General features: G+C 42.3%; 1 protein-coding gene across 3 annotated transcripts in view; it reads left to right on the plus strand.

The window, feature by feature from the left end:
- LOC124795529 (RNA-binding protein 12-like) overlaps nt 1–15,783 on the plus strand; it is a 110,675-nt gene that overhangs the window by 58,073 nt on the left and 36,819 nt on the right. The gene's annotated exons all lie outside the window — the stretch shown is intronic.

A 15,783-nucleotide genomic window follows, 5' to 3' on the forward strand; every position in this document is an offset into this window, starting at 1 on the left:
GTTGAATTACTCGGCTTCTGTGGTCTGGAAACGCCGTCTGATACAGCCGTGCGGTCTGGTGTCCATTACCGTTCACGCGGCGGTACATAAAAATAGTATCTGCGTGCTCACGAAATGAATATGCTGCCACGTTTTGAGCAGAACACTTAGCTCACTGCCTATAGTACATGTACACAATAGACACGTTGAAGACAGACGAACGACGATTGTAACCAAGCCTACATGGTAACACAATGCCAGGTGGGAGACAATGAGTCAGACGGATGCATAGATAAGTGTAATTGTTGGATTGTATCTGGAAATCAGTTTACTTTCATTAGTAACTCGAAAACGAATGATTTTAAAAATGGCTCTGAGCACTATGGGACTTAGCATAGGAGGTCATCAGTCCCCTAGAACGCAGAACTACTTAAACCTAACTAACGTAAGGACATCACACACATGCATGCCCGAGGCAGGATTCGAACCTGCGACCGTAGCGGTCGCGCGGTTCCAGACTGAAGCGCCTAGAACCGCTCGGCCACAGCGGCCGGCGAATGATTTTAGAACATCCGTTTATCTGAACTTTTTCCTTGTTTTGGTCTAAGGAACCCGTCCCAAAGTGTGTAACGTTAATAGAGTTTGGTCAGCGACAAAACACGACTGAAATTAATAGATTACAACCCTTATGGATGTTTTTAATCCTGTATTAACGAAATTAAGAATAGCATGGCTGGCGATTTCGTTATTTCCCAGCGGTAAAGCCGTCGCACAGGTTCCACTGTTTATTCATGATTTGGCAAATTTACTTTTATTTAGCTTTTTTGCTGGATGTCGTACTATCGCCACATTCGACATTTAAACCGGAGGAAAGTAGTGTGTGCCATGTGTCTGTAAATCGCGTAGTCTTTGTTCTGTATGCCATCGAATTTTAACTGCTTGTGTATCGTGTTTTCTGAGGTGAAGGTCTAGGATCAACCCAGAATTAGCCTTAAAGAGTGTGAGAAGTCGCCTAAAAATCATATTCGATCTGGCTCACCACCAGCCTTGAAAGCTAGCTAGCTAGTAAAGCTATACGAACAGGTCTATGGCGGGCAGATTATTATGGTAAAGTTTATCACCTACTGTCAGGGAAATGTTTAGTTATGAAGAATAGTCGTGTATCCATGTCAGACTGTCAGTAATACTAAAAATTCAAACGTTAATCACTGTTAGCACATTTATTGGTCCAACCTTCTGCCCTGAAACTGTTGCTTATATTTACAGTGTTTTCCATTACTCTTCACTTTCCATAAATGAAAGCTGTGTTTGTTGACCCGAATTAGATCGATCTTATAGTGGTTTATTCGTGTAATTTGTAGAGCATCATCTTCAGAATTGACTTCCTCTAGTGACAGCTTGGCAGTTTTTCAAATGACAGGTAGGTTAGAGATACTGAAGTTGTCTACAGGTAGCTTTAGTTTTCTGGCTTGAAACTGGGACCTTACTTTGCCATAAATAGACGATTTGCGAGTAGAATTTTTCACTTCATATAGACAACGTTTTCTGCAAAGGGTAACATTTTGGAATGGTGCATGATATGCGAGGTTCTTGTCTCTACCGTATTGGACGTAGAAAGTAATTTTACATATTTTTCATGCTAAACTACACTGAAGAGCCAAATAAATTGTTTGTTGTTGTGGTCTTCAGTCCTGAGACTGGTTTGATGCAGCTTTCCATGCTACTCCATCCTGTGCAAACTTCATCTCCCAGTACCTACTGCGACCTACATCCTTCTGAATCTGCTTAGTGTATTCATCTCTTGGCCTCCCTCTATGATTTTTACCCTTGACGCTGCTCTCCAATACTAAATTTGTGATCCCTCGATGTCTCAGAACATGTCCTACCAACCGATCCCTTCTTTTAGTCACGTTGTGCCACAAGCTCCTCTTCTCCCCAATTCTATTCAATACCTCCTCATTAGTTATGTGATCTACCCATATAATCTTCAGCATTCCTCTGTAGCACCACATTTCGAAAACTTCTATTCTCTTCTTGTCTAAACTATTTATCGTCCACGTTTCACTTCCATACGTGGCTACACTCCATACAAATACTTTCAGAAACGGTTTCCTGACATTTAAATCGATACTCGATGTAACCAAATTTCTCTTCTTCAGAAACGCTTTCCTTGCCATTGACAGTCTACATTTTATACCCTCTCTACTTCGACCATCATCAGTTATTTTGTCCCCCAAATAGCAAAACTCCTTTACCACTTTAAGTGTCTCATTTCCTAATCTAATTCCCTCAGCATCACCCGACTTGATTCGACTTCATTCCATTATCCTCGTTTTGCTTTTGTTGATGTTCATCTTATACCCTCCTTTCAAGACACTGTCCATTTCGCTCAACTGCTCTCACAAGTCCTTTGCTGTCTCTTACAGAATTACAATGTCATCGGCGAACCTCAAAGTTTTTATTTCTTCTCCATGGATTTTAATACCTACTCCGAACTTTTCTTTTGTTTCCTTTATTGCTTGCTCAAATACAAATTGAATAACATCGGGGAGAGGCTACAACCCTGTCTCACTCCCTTCCCGACCACTGCTTCCCTTTCATGCCCCTCGACTCCTATAACTGCCATCTGCTTTCTGTACAAATTGTAAATAGCCTTTCGCTCCCTGTATTTTACCCCTGCCACCTTTAGAATTTGAAAGAGAGTATTCCAGTCAAAAGCTTTCTCTAAGTCTATAAATGCTAGAAACGTAGGTTTGCCTTTCCTTAATCTTTTTTCTAACATAAGTCGTAGGGTCAGTACTGCCTCACGTGTTCCAACATTTCTACGGAATCCAAACTGATCTTCCCCGAGGCCAGCTTCTATCAGTTTTTCCATTCGTCTGTAAAGAATTCGCGTTAGTATTTTGCAGCTGTGACTTATTAAACTAATAGTTCGGTAATTTTCACATCTGTCAACACCTGCTTTGTTTGGGATTGGAATTATTATATTCTTCTTGAAGTCTGAGGGTATTTCGCCTGTCTCATACATCTTGCTCACCAGATGGTAGAGTTTTGTCAGGACTGGCTCTCCCAAGGCTGTCAGTAGTTCTAATGGAATGTTGTCTACTCCTGGGGCCTTGTTTCGACTCATGTCTTTCAGTGCTCTGTCAAACTCTTCACGCAGTTTCGTATCTCCCATTTCATCTTCATCTGCATCCTCTTCCATTTCCATAATATTGTCCTCAAGTACATCGCCCTTGTATGGATCCTCTGTATACTTCTTTCACCTTTCTGCTATCCCTTCTTTGCTTAGGATTGGTTTTCCATCTGAGCTCTTGATATTCATACAGGTGGTTCTCCTTTCTTCAAAGGTCTCTAAATTTTTCTGTAGCCAGTATCTATCTTATCCCTAGCGATATATGCTTTTACATCCTAGCATCTGTCCTCTAGCCATCCCTGCTTAGCCATTTTGCACTGCCTGTCGCTATCATTTTTGAGACGTTTTTATTCCTTTTTGCCTGCTTCATTTACTGCATTTTTATATTTTCTCCTTTCATCAATTAAATTCAATATTTCTTCAGTTACCCAAGGCTCTCTACTAGCCCTCGTCTTTTTACCTATTTGACCCTCTGCTGCCTTCGTTATTTCATCCCTCAAAGCTACCCATTCTTCTTCTACTGTATTTCTTTCCCCCATTCCTATCAATTGTTCCCTTATGCTCTCCCCGAAACTCTTGTCAACCTCTGGTTCTTTCAGTTTATCCAGGTCCCATTTCCTTAAATTCCCACCTTTTTGCAGTTTCTTCAGTTTTAATCTACATTTCATAACCAATAGATTGTGGTCAGTGTCCACATCTGCCCCTGGAAATGTCTTAAAATTTAAAACCTGGTCCTTAAATCTCTGTCTTACCATTATACACTCCTGGAAATTGAAATAAGAACACCGTGAATTCATTGTCCTAGGAAGGGGAAACTTTATTGAGACATTCCTGGGGTCAGATACATTACATGATCACACTGACAGAACCACAGGCACATAGACACAGGCAACAGAGCATGCACAATGTCGGCCCTAGTACAGTGTGTATCCACCTTTCGCAGCAATGCAGGCTGCTATTATCCCATGGAGACGATCGTAGAGATGCTGGATGTGGTCCTGTGGAACGGCTTGCCATGCCATTTCCACCTGGCGCCTCAGTTGGACCAGCGTTCGTGCTGGACGTGCAGACCGCGTGAGACGACGCTTCATCCAGTCCCAAACATGCTCAATGGGGGACAGATCCGGAGATCTTGCTGGCCAGGGTAGTTGACTTACACCTTCTAGAGCACGTTGGGTGGCACGGCATACATGCGGACGTGCATTGTTCTGTTGGAACAGCAAGTTCCCTTGCCGGTCTAGAAATGGTAGAACGATGGGTTCGATGACGGTTTGGATGTACCGTGCACTATCCAGTGTTCCCTCGACGATCACCAGTGGTGCACGGCCAGTGTAGGAGATCGCTCCCCACACCATGATGCCGGGTGTTGGCCCTGTGTGCCTCGGTCGTATGCAGTCCTGATTGTGGCGCTCACCTGCACGGCGCCAAACACGCATACGACCATCATTGGCACCAAGGCAGAAGCGACTCTCATCGCTGAAGACGACACGTCTCCATTCGTCCCTCCATTCACGCCTGTCGCGACACCACTGGAGGCGGGCTGCACGATGTTGGGGCGTGAGCGGAAGACGGCCTAACGGTGTGCGGGACCGTAGCCCAGCTTCATGGAGACGGTTGCGAATGGTCCTCGCCGATACCCCAGGAGCAACAGTGTCCCTAATTTGCTGGGAAGTGGCGGTGCGGTCCCCTACGGCACTGCGTAGGATCCTACGGTCTTGGCGTGCATCCGTGCGTCGCTGCGGTCCGGTCCCAGGTCGACGGGCACGTGCACCTTCCGCCGACCACTGGCGACAACATCGATGTACTGTGGAGACCTCACGCCCCACGTGTTGAGCAATTCGGCGGTACGTCCACCCGGCCTCCCGCATGCCCACTATACACCCTCGCTCAAAGTCCGTCAACTGCACATACGGTTCACGTCCACGCTGTCGCGGCATGCTAGCAGTGTTAAAGACTGCGATGGAGCTCCGTATGCCACGGCAAACTGGCTGACACTGACGGCGGCGGTGCACAAATGCTGCGCAGCTAGCGCCATTCGACGGCCAACACCGCGGTTCCTGGTGTGTCCGCTGTGCCGTGCGTGTGATCATTGCTTGTACAGCCCTATCGCAGTGTCCGGAGCAAGTATGGTGGGTCTGACACACCGGTGTCAATGTGTTCTTTTTTCCATTTCCAGGAGTGTATAATCTATCTGATACCTTTTAGTATCTCCAGGGTTCTTCCATGTATACAACCTTCTTTCATGATTCTTAAACCAAGTGTTAGCTATGATTAAGTTAAGCTCTGCGCAAAATTCTAGCATGCGGCTTCCTCTTTCATTTCTTAGCCCCAATCCATATTCACCTACTATGTTTCCTTCTCTCCCTTTTCTTACACTTGAATTCCAGTCACCCATGACTATTAAATTTTCATCTCCCTTCACTACCTGAATGATTTCTTTTATCTCATCATACATTTCATCAATTTCTTCGTCATCTGCAGAGCAAGTTGGCATATAAACTTGTACTACTGTAGTAGGCGTGGGCTTCATGTCTATCTTTGCCACAATAATACGTTCACTATGCTGTTTGTAGTAGCTTACCCGTACTCCTATTTTTTTATTCATTATTAAACCTACTCCTGCATTACCCCTATTTGATTTTGTGTTTGTAACCATGTATTCACCTGACCAAAAGTCTTGTTCCTCCTGCCACCGAACTTCACTAATTCCCACTATATCTAACTTTAACCTATCCATTTCCCTTTTTAAATTTTCTAACCTACCTGCCCGATTAAGGGATCTGACAGTCCACGCTCCGATCCGTAGAACGCCAGTTTTCTTTCTCCTGATAACAACGTCCTTTTGAGTAGTCCCCGCCCGGAGATCCGAATGGGGGACTATTTTACCTCCGGAATATTTTACCCAAGAGGACGCCATCATCATTTAATCATACAGTAAAGCTGCATGCCCTCGGAAGTAATTACGGCTGTAGTTTCCCCTTGCTTTCAGCCGTTCGCAGTACCAGAACAGCAAGGCCATTTTGGTTTTGGTACACATGCCTTATATCGTGTAGGGCCCGCGCGAGAACGCAGAAGGGCCGCAATATGACGTGGTATGGACTCGACTAATGCCTGAATTAGTGCTGGAGGAAACTGACACCATGAATTCTGCAGGCTGTCCATAAATCCGAAAGAGTACGAGGGGGCGGAGAAAGCTCGTTGCAAGGCAACCCATATATGCTCATTAATGTTCACATCTGGGGAGTGTCGTGGCCAGCGGATGTGTTTAAACTCAGAAGCGCCTTCCTTTAACCTCTTTAGCAATACTGGACATGTGGGATGTCGCATTGTCCTGCTGGAATTGCGAAAGTCTTTAGGAATGCACAATGGACATGAATGGATGCAGGTGATCAGACAGGATGCTTACGTACGTGTTACCTGTCAAGAGTCGTATCTAGACGTATCAGTGGTCCCATTATCACTCCAACAGCACACGCGCCACATCATGGCAGTGCCTCCACCAGCTTGAACAATCCCGTGCTGACATGCTGAGTCCATAGATTCATGAGGTCGTCTCCATACCCGTACACGTCCATCCGCTCGAAACAATTTGAAACGAGACTCGTCCGAACAGGCAACATGTTTCCAGTCATCAACAGTCCAATGTCGGTGTTGAATTTTGTGTCATGCAGTCATCAAGGGTACACGAGCCCCCCCCCCCCCCCCTTCGGCTCAGAAAGCCTATATCGATGATGTGTCGGTGAATGGTTCTCACGCTGACACTTCTTGATGACCCAGCATTGAAATCTGCTGCAATTTGCGGAAGGGTTGCACTTCTATCACGTTGAACGATTCTCTTCAGTCGTCGTTGGTTCCGTTCTTGCGGGATCTTGTCTGGCCGCATCGATGTCGGGGATCTGATGTTTTACCGAATTCCAGATATCCGGGGTACACTCGTGAAATGGCCGTACGAGGAAATCCCCACTTCATCGGTACCTCAGAGACGATGTCCCATCGATGGTGCGCCGCCTGTAATACCAGGTTCAAACTCACTTAAATCTTGATAATCTGCCATTGTAGCTGCAGTAAGCCATCCAACAACTGCGTCATACACTTGTTGCCTTATATAGGCTTTGCCGACCTAAGCGCCTTATTCTGCCTGTATTTGATTACGCATGCCTATACCAGTTTCTTTGGCGCTTCAGTGTATTTTATCCACGATACTACTATGCATTTTTTCACGTCGAATGGTCGCAGATAACAGAACCACAAACCACTGTTCCGCCGTCAGGAGAAAGGTCCCACAAACGTGTGTCTCGCTGTGTCATATTTAAGAAAACACATAACTCAGATGTGGTTCTTGTCTTTAATTTTATGGCAATAGCATGAAGTGGTCAGATTGTTGACTGTTAGCACTGATGCGTACTATAAAGCGATTCCGGAAAGACAATACTGCCCATTGAACTTCGTCTGGATTAATCACAGCAGAGGCTCGTGTTTACGGCATTTCACGCCTTCGAGAACTGTCGATTTTTCCTTGTAGACGTCACGTTTTAATTTTCCTCACAGATAAAATCCTTCAGATGTTAATCCCGATGACTTGGAGGCCGTTTTATGTTTCCCTAACGAAATGAAATCCAACAATCTGCAGAAGTTATTAAAGAGTTATAATTATTTGTGCGGAACGGGCGCGGAACATCCGTCCTGTTGGTTCTGTTTGGATTCCCCTATGTCTAGTGGGGTGTCTTTTAATAACGGCAAAGTATATATATGTTAAGATCTACATATAATAGCTATTTAGAGTCTCATGAATAAAACTGGGATATATAATGTGATTCTTGAAGAACCTGCACCGCATGTTGACAGACCAAGAGTGCTGATAATCCACTTGTGTGTGGTAGTGTGGGTTTTCTACTCTTTACTATTTGGTAAGTTCACGCATATTATGTCGACGAGGTTCTCTTCGGAGTCTGTTCCCACCTCCACACGAAGAAGTACGTAGTACCATCAAAATAAGTCGGCGATATAACTCGGTAGCTATAAACGATGAGTACGTCAGAAAATTCTATTATTTTGCTCATGTATTGTATTACAGTATATCTTCCTATGTCTCATCATGATTGTATCTGCAGCACATTATCAGAGTTCACAGATGTTTGGAGCGCCAACAATGAAATGATAACGCAGGTGAATTAATGCTGATCAAGACGTGATCGACGCAACGAGATTTCACTTACAAGGAGACCACCCAGCAATCTGATTTTTATAGTTTTTCTTGTTTATGGTAGGTGAAGTTCAGAACTCGAATATCTGTTCCACAATGTACCTTTCAAAAATTCTCAAGAAAATCCACTTTTTGAAGTTTCCGAGTATCTAAATAGTACCGTAAAGTAAGGTAGGTATTTCGACAGACAGTGTGGGTGTGTGGTGAAATGCACGTCTACAAAGTGCGCGGTATTGGTTCGATTCCCGGCCAACGCAAATTTTTGAACAAAGATGTTCGAATATTTCCGTGAATCGTAAAATGCGTTAAGGTGAAAAAAATCAGATGTACTCCAGACTGGTTATCGCTAGTTTGAGTCTCGTTTCAGTCATTATTTTTTCGTTACTTTTTTCTTTCAGTTCAGTATAAATATAAATTTCGTCCATTATATGCTAATTAACACATCTGATGTTTATTTTTACGAAAAATGCACGTTTTTTTATTTGTAATTACGTATGATAACCAAAAATCCAGTTTCCATTGCAAATATAGATTCTTAATACCGATTTTCTACTAAAGATTGTTGATATAATTTGTTTCAGTTGAAGAAAAACCTTACAAACTATTTTTTTTTTTCATGTTGGTCTTTTTCTTTTCACGGATGTGCACGTAGATCATGCATCTTCGTTTAAAAATTTACTATGGCCGAGAAACGAAACAGCGCCGTCGGGCAAATACTCTGCCACAGCGCCGTGCTGACTGCCGCAAAATCGATCTTAAAGTCGTTGGAAAAACTTCAAAATCGATTTTCTCGAGAATTTTTGAGAGTCGCGCGAACTGCGCTGTTTGCTTGACATTTGAGATCTGAACTTCACGCACCATTAATTTCCTTCGCCCGGGGAATGGATGTACGTTTTCGTGTTCATCTTTATCACAAAGACGCGCAAGTCGCCGAACTGGCATAAAGTAGAATTACTTGCACCAGGCCAAACAGCGCCCGGCCAATAATGCCAGCCATCATTTTATTTCAATAAACAGGATAATTCATAGCTGCATGATAGGCAGAAACAATCTGACATACTTAATTTGTTGGAGAATCAGCATAATTGATCGATCCGTATGGCAATTTTGTGCTGTGAAATTTGTCAAATACAGAGTGGCGTGGAGGACGTTGAATCATTGATACACGTATTTGCATACTATGACACACAACATTACGAACTACATAAATATAGTCACAAACGTACAGAGAAGTGATGTCAGTGGAGAACGTGCTCTATTCGCCATTTTGTACTCATATTCCGCACTACTTACTGGTACAAATCCTTGTCCATTGTGTTGTACACTTCCATAGTGCGGACGCTTTTAGTTCCATTAGATCTGGAGGATGCTGACGTAAAATTTCTTGTTATATCCCCACAGACAATTATTTACAGGAGTTGATGTCGAGTCTGTGAAGTGGCCAAATTTGACCACAGTGGAGACGCATAGGAAAATGGTGAGACAGCACCCTTTTCACCAGACGTTTCGCCCAGAAAGCCGAGAACAGTTTTAGCCGCGTGTGGGCGGATTCCATTCTGCATAAACCACTGTGTGTGCGTTGGAAGTCGAGTGACGTGAATTGTAAGTAGAAACGGATTTCGCAACTTACCTAGCCTATGCACCGTTCGGAATAGAGCGTTTTATCGAAAAAAAAGGTGTCGTTAATCTGTGGCACGAAATGGCAGCCCAAACAGTATGTTTCAGAAGGCCTACACATTGACAACAATGGGAACTTTTAAAAGATGCCAGGTCCGCCGTCTACATCTTTATTCAACAGTTCACATTTAAGTGCTTCGAAGAGGGGTCATAGAACCGTTTCGGACGTCTCTTAACGTTCCACTCTCAAATAGCACGCGGGAAAAATGAACACGTACATCTTTCCAGGCGAGCACTGATTTCTCTTATTTTGTCACATTAGTTTTTTCACCATTAGCTGGTGGGAGGAAACAAAAAAGTTTGCTATTCAGAGGAGCAAGTTGGTTATTGTAATTTCGTGGAATGATTTTCCCTCAACTCAAAAGGCCATTGCTTTAATGACTGACAATCCAACTTGCTAATCTTATTCGTCCCTTATTTAGTGACAATTAAACACGAACTGACTGTATTTTAACTTTTGTAATGTCCCCCATCAACCCTGTCGTGTAAACACACAGCGCAGCGATACTCCAAACGAGGATGGACTGGCGTGACGTAGGCAGTCTCTTTAGTACCTTTGTTGCATCTTCTACGTTTTCTGCCAATCTAACACAGCCTTTGGTTCGCCTTCCCCAAAACATTTTCCGTGTATTTTCCAGTTTAAATTGTTTGTAATTCTAGTCACTTTGTGTTCAACTGAATCGACTATCTTTAAATGAGGTTTGTTGTGTCAACATACGTATTAGTCATTTGGAGGACGTGACAGGGTCAGTAACCAGTTTTCGCACCGTGCAGATGTGCACGACGTAACGGGTATAAGCACAGATATTTTTCAGCACAACGAAAACCAGTCGAAAGTTGCAAATTTCACTTTTTTTATTCACTCGATGACTGTTTTCGGACCGAGACCTATTTTCAAATCATCGGAACATAGTAAAAAATGGTATTTCCAAAAGCATAAAAACCATGTCAAAAATGTGCAAACGAACAGTTACAACGCATACAAATGAGTTATCCATATTCGCTGTAACTACTCGTTTCCACATTTTCGTAAATACCATTTTACTGATTAACAGAAGTTGCTGATCCACATCTATTCCAGCACACTGAAGGTTCGCAGATATTTTTAGTGGTGACTGAGGACAGTGTACTGAACAGCAGTACATCAGTATTTATTTCATTTGCAGGCTAACAATTATTGCTGTTAGGTGTGGTATGTTTTTAGGTTGGGTAGCACCTGTGTACCTGTGGCAAAAGCAAGCCATTAATCCCCATTTTCCTCTGAGCAGCAGGTCGGGTGTTGAAGTGTGGACGGAAAATGGTGACTCTAGACTGACAGGCGTAGTCCAGTGCAGTTACGACCGTGCAGAAAACATCAGGTCGTAAAATTTCTGATGTCTTTATTGGAAGACTGTTCGACGCAGAGAAAAAACAACCAACACACTGATGTCCGTACGTTTTAAGGTATCACGTATGAAAATACATTAAATGTATTCGTAATTTTGAGTATGGACAACCCTCAGCTGTAGAAAGGAATGACGACAATGAAAATTTGTACCGGGTTGGCATTAGAAACCATGCATGCATGTCCAAAAGAACTTTTCCTCTTATTCAGAATAACACAGGCACGGCAGTATCATTTCGTACATATAAAAAATTTTGCACTAATACCCATTAAATCCTGTATTGTCTACATCATTTCTGAATTAGTTTTGATCTCCTGAAGGCTTTACACGGTAAACGACAGCAAAATCCCCCAACAATACAAGAGAGAGATCCAATCTGACATTTCATAATCCGTCCTAATTTTTTCCATGGAACGAATACAACCAACCTAAGGCACTGAGTCAAAATTTTAGCTGCCAAGACATCTTGCAAGTATGTTTTTAATGGCGTATTTCGTTGGGCGCCGCCGTACGGATGGAGAAAAGTAGCCCTAGCGGAGATGGAGTAGAGTGCGCGAGCGTAAACAGGAACCGCTGTTGCACGCAAATGAGTAACTTACAGCCTTTTCAACAACTTTCAGCTACCATTTTGACAGCGCCTGTTTTGCGATGTATTCATCATGTCTAAAATAAATTCAGGACATGTTGGAGTGGATCATTTCCTTGTAAGAGGGCTGCTTTGCTTATATTCTCTCTTGAATTGATTAGATAAGAACAGCAGAGAGCCGATAACACTTCCTTGGGGGAACCCGAAGTATAATTTCGGTTTCACAAAATGACTTACCCTCTGTTTCTATGAACTGAGTCCTTTCTGATCGGAAATCACGAATCGGGACACACAGCCGAGACGATATTTTCGTTTTAATTATGTGTCGGTCAACAATGTATATGTACTGTACTATCAGTTCACATGAAATCAAAAAAATATATATACTGGTAACCAGTGGAAGTATACTACCGTATTTTACAGAAATGGGGAAATCTGGGAATAACACTAGCAACAGTTCCTTTTTAGGAAAACAGAAGACGGTGCCGAGGTAAAAAAGAAACTAAATAAAAACCAGAACACGATGAAAATTGTAAAAGTTTGTTAAAACCAAAGCAAGTCCATCACATAGCGGAAGAGTAACATTGTGCATCGAGTGGGTAAACATTTCAATGTGTTTCCATTACTAGAGAGTAATCAAACGTAACTAGATTTACGGGTACTTGAAATTAATTACTAGAAATATGAAACAAAAAGTTTGAAATTTTATTTCTTTTAGAAAATCTGTTACTCTTTATAGATGTAAAATAATTGTAGGTATTGAGGCACATTACTTACACTGTGTTATGAAGTCTGTAAGAAGAGATTAGATAAGACAGGATAAAAGCTACTTCCAGAAGCAGATTTCCTTTCTTGCACCCAGCAGTTTTCCGCCATGCAACTTTGTTACTGTGTTACTATAAATGAAATTTCTTCAGAAAATACAGCTTGATCACATGAATACCATTAAAACTACTTTCCCTATACTCTTCAGGAAATTAACAAATACGTCACTAATATAATGGCGACAAAATAGAAGAAGCTGATTCAGGGAGGTGGGTCCCACGGACATCAATGAATTCTTTTATTTGTCGTGTAAGGTTCGTAATGTACAGTGTTCCGTAGATTCCATCAAAAAATGAGAACCTTCAGGTATGTGGCCCGAGTCTAGAAAAGAAATACCTAAACGCACATTTGACAGAAAATTGACCATAGGTCCAGTTATACCATGTATCCACTATCGTGACCAACGAATATTATGTAAGCTCTGAAAAAAGGAGTTTGTGCCTGAAGTATGTGAATGAATTGATATCACAGTAGGCTGATTGTCCCACGATTTGCGCAAGATTGCACCATGTCGGTATACTGAACGAGTACGTGACACCTTAACAGAGCACAGCCACTTCTGCCCCTCCAAATCAACATCTAACACTTGAGGATGTTCACTGTGTTACTTAAACCCAAACCTCCAGATGTTAAGTCCCTCAGATCGGTACCAAACATTGTATGTCGATAGAGTATCAACCGAAACTCCCATTTAGTTCGTACTATGTCTGTCGTCTAGCCGAACGAGCGTAAACCTTAATAAAAAGACATCCAGAACAACGGAGCACATCAAAAGCATAACTGAGAGTAAGCAGCACATGTTTCTTCCGTGGGGAAGCTGCTAGAGCCTTAGCTCCTCAAATCAAGGATCCCGGGTTGAAACAACAATGACGACAAATTTGTTTACTGTATTATGCGTGAAAGTGTTCCATGGGACAACATATTTATGACATGTAAAAGAGCCGTTGGAGTTCACAGCAATGTTCTCTTGGCAGTATGCTTTCGCTTCGTTTCTTAGAAAGTAGTAAACTTATAGAGTACATTTATACTAGTAGTAATAATAATTAATAATAAACAAAATAAAAAGATCAGCAGTAAGTACGTAGCGTTCAACTACTAAAGCGAAGGCAGACTGCCAAATGAACATTGCTACAAGCTCTGTAAAATTATTTTACATGTCAGGAAAATGTTCTCCCCTATAACAGTTTCACGAGTAAACAGTTAAAAGAAGTTATCAGTGGAATTTGAACGCGGGACCTTTGCTACGAGGACGGAACGCTCTATCATCACACCCACGCGATATCTACAATACAATTACTTGAAGATACGCTTTTCCTGTGCTCCGTAGCTTTGATGATACTTTTAATTATCGTTTACACATGTTCTACTGGACGACAGCACATATGACGAACTAAATCGGTGTTTTGATTCATACTCAATCAACATACCACGTTTGGTACCGATCTGAGTGTCTGACATCTGGAGATTTGGGTGTTAATGTGCCAGTAAAAAGCTTTGCGTTGATGAGTATTATTACAACTTAATGATCTTTAGACAGGCTTACGAAGTTGGATATGACTTGTCCCTTTCTAATCTTGCCGCTCGACGTGTAGGCTGTCGACACAGGTTTACAGAACATTTTGCTTTACACAAGAATATCACACACTTACGAGATACGAACAAAAAATAGGGTGGGTGAACTTTTTTAAGGCAGCAACTGCTGACGCTACAACCATCTGATGTGATATGTCCGATAGCCTGATCCGTGGAGACAGGCAGCGTCAAGTTGGAACACTTTCTAACATGGCAGTCAGCGTTCAGAGATGAGGTTGTGTTTAGCGAATCTGTCGTGCATCATGTGTTTCGAACAACGTTGAGAGCATTATGTTCTGTTTCAAGAGGCAAAAAGGTACCAAAGAAACTCATAAAATATTGAAATTGATGTATGGGGATAATGTGTAACACTGAAGACTGTTTACGAGTGGCATGAGCGATTTACAAGCGGAAATGAGTCTTTAGAAGGCAAGCAACGTTCGGGATGTCCATTAACATCAAAAACAGAAGAAAACGTGCAAAAAGTGTCAAAAATTGTTCAAACAGGTGAATTCTATTCTAGAGTTTACGGAAGAACTTAGCATCTCGTACGGGTTCGTGCAAAGCATTTTAACCGATAATTTGCAAAGGAGACGCGTGATTCCAGAATTTGTTCCTAGGCTTTTGAGTGTTGAACAGAAGGAAAATCGTGTCAGTTTGCACGAAATTGAAGGATCGCCTTCATCCAGATCCGTATTTAATGTCCAGAATTGTAATTGTAGATAAAACTGGGATCTAGAAGATGAGATGAAAATTCAGAGTTCGCAATGGAAAATCAGTGAGTCTCCTCACCTTAAAAAGGTGCGCCAGTCAAAATCGAATATCAAAGTCATGATAATTGTTTTGGATACTGAGGGTGTAGTGCGATCGGTTTGTTTCCGGGGGAACAACTTTAAACGCCGAATTTTACAAGGGCTTACTGCAACGTTTGTGAAACGATGTATGAAGAAAGAAACCTGAAAAATATACCCGTGGATATCTTCTTCAGACGACAACCGGCCGTGTCACACCTCGCTTTTGATTCGCGAGTTTTTGACGAGAAAAAGTATTCATGTCTGTCACATCTTACTTAGGCACCATGCGACTTCTGGCTCATCCCCAAAATTAAAACCGTACTTAGAGGAAAACGCTGTGACATCATTCCTGACTTTTAGGGGGCCACGACAGAGCAGCTGAACGCCCTTTCAATAGAAGCCTTCCAGGAATTCTTTCATTCATGCATTCAACGTTGGAATAAGTACATTGCTAGGTCAGGACAGTGCTTTGGAGTAATTTAAATGAAATTCCATGTAAGCTTATTACTTTGTTTCTAATAAAATTATTCGCCGTACTTTTTGATAACACCTCGTTTGTTTCTCAGAACGGCGTTTCAGGCAACAGTGAAACTGCACTTTTGTAAGCTTTTAAGTTTCTTTCTTAG

This window comes from Schistocerca piceifrons, chromosome 4 (assembly GCF_021461385.2).
Source record: "Schistocerca piceifrons isolate TAMUIC-IGC-003096 chromosome 4, iqSchPice1.1, whole genome shotgun sequence".
Taxonomy (NCBI): domain Eukaryota; kingdom Metazoa; phylum Arthropoda; class Insecta; order Orthoptera; family Acrididae; genus Schistocerca; species Schistocerca piceifrons.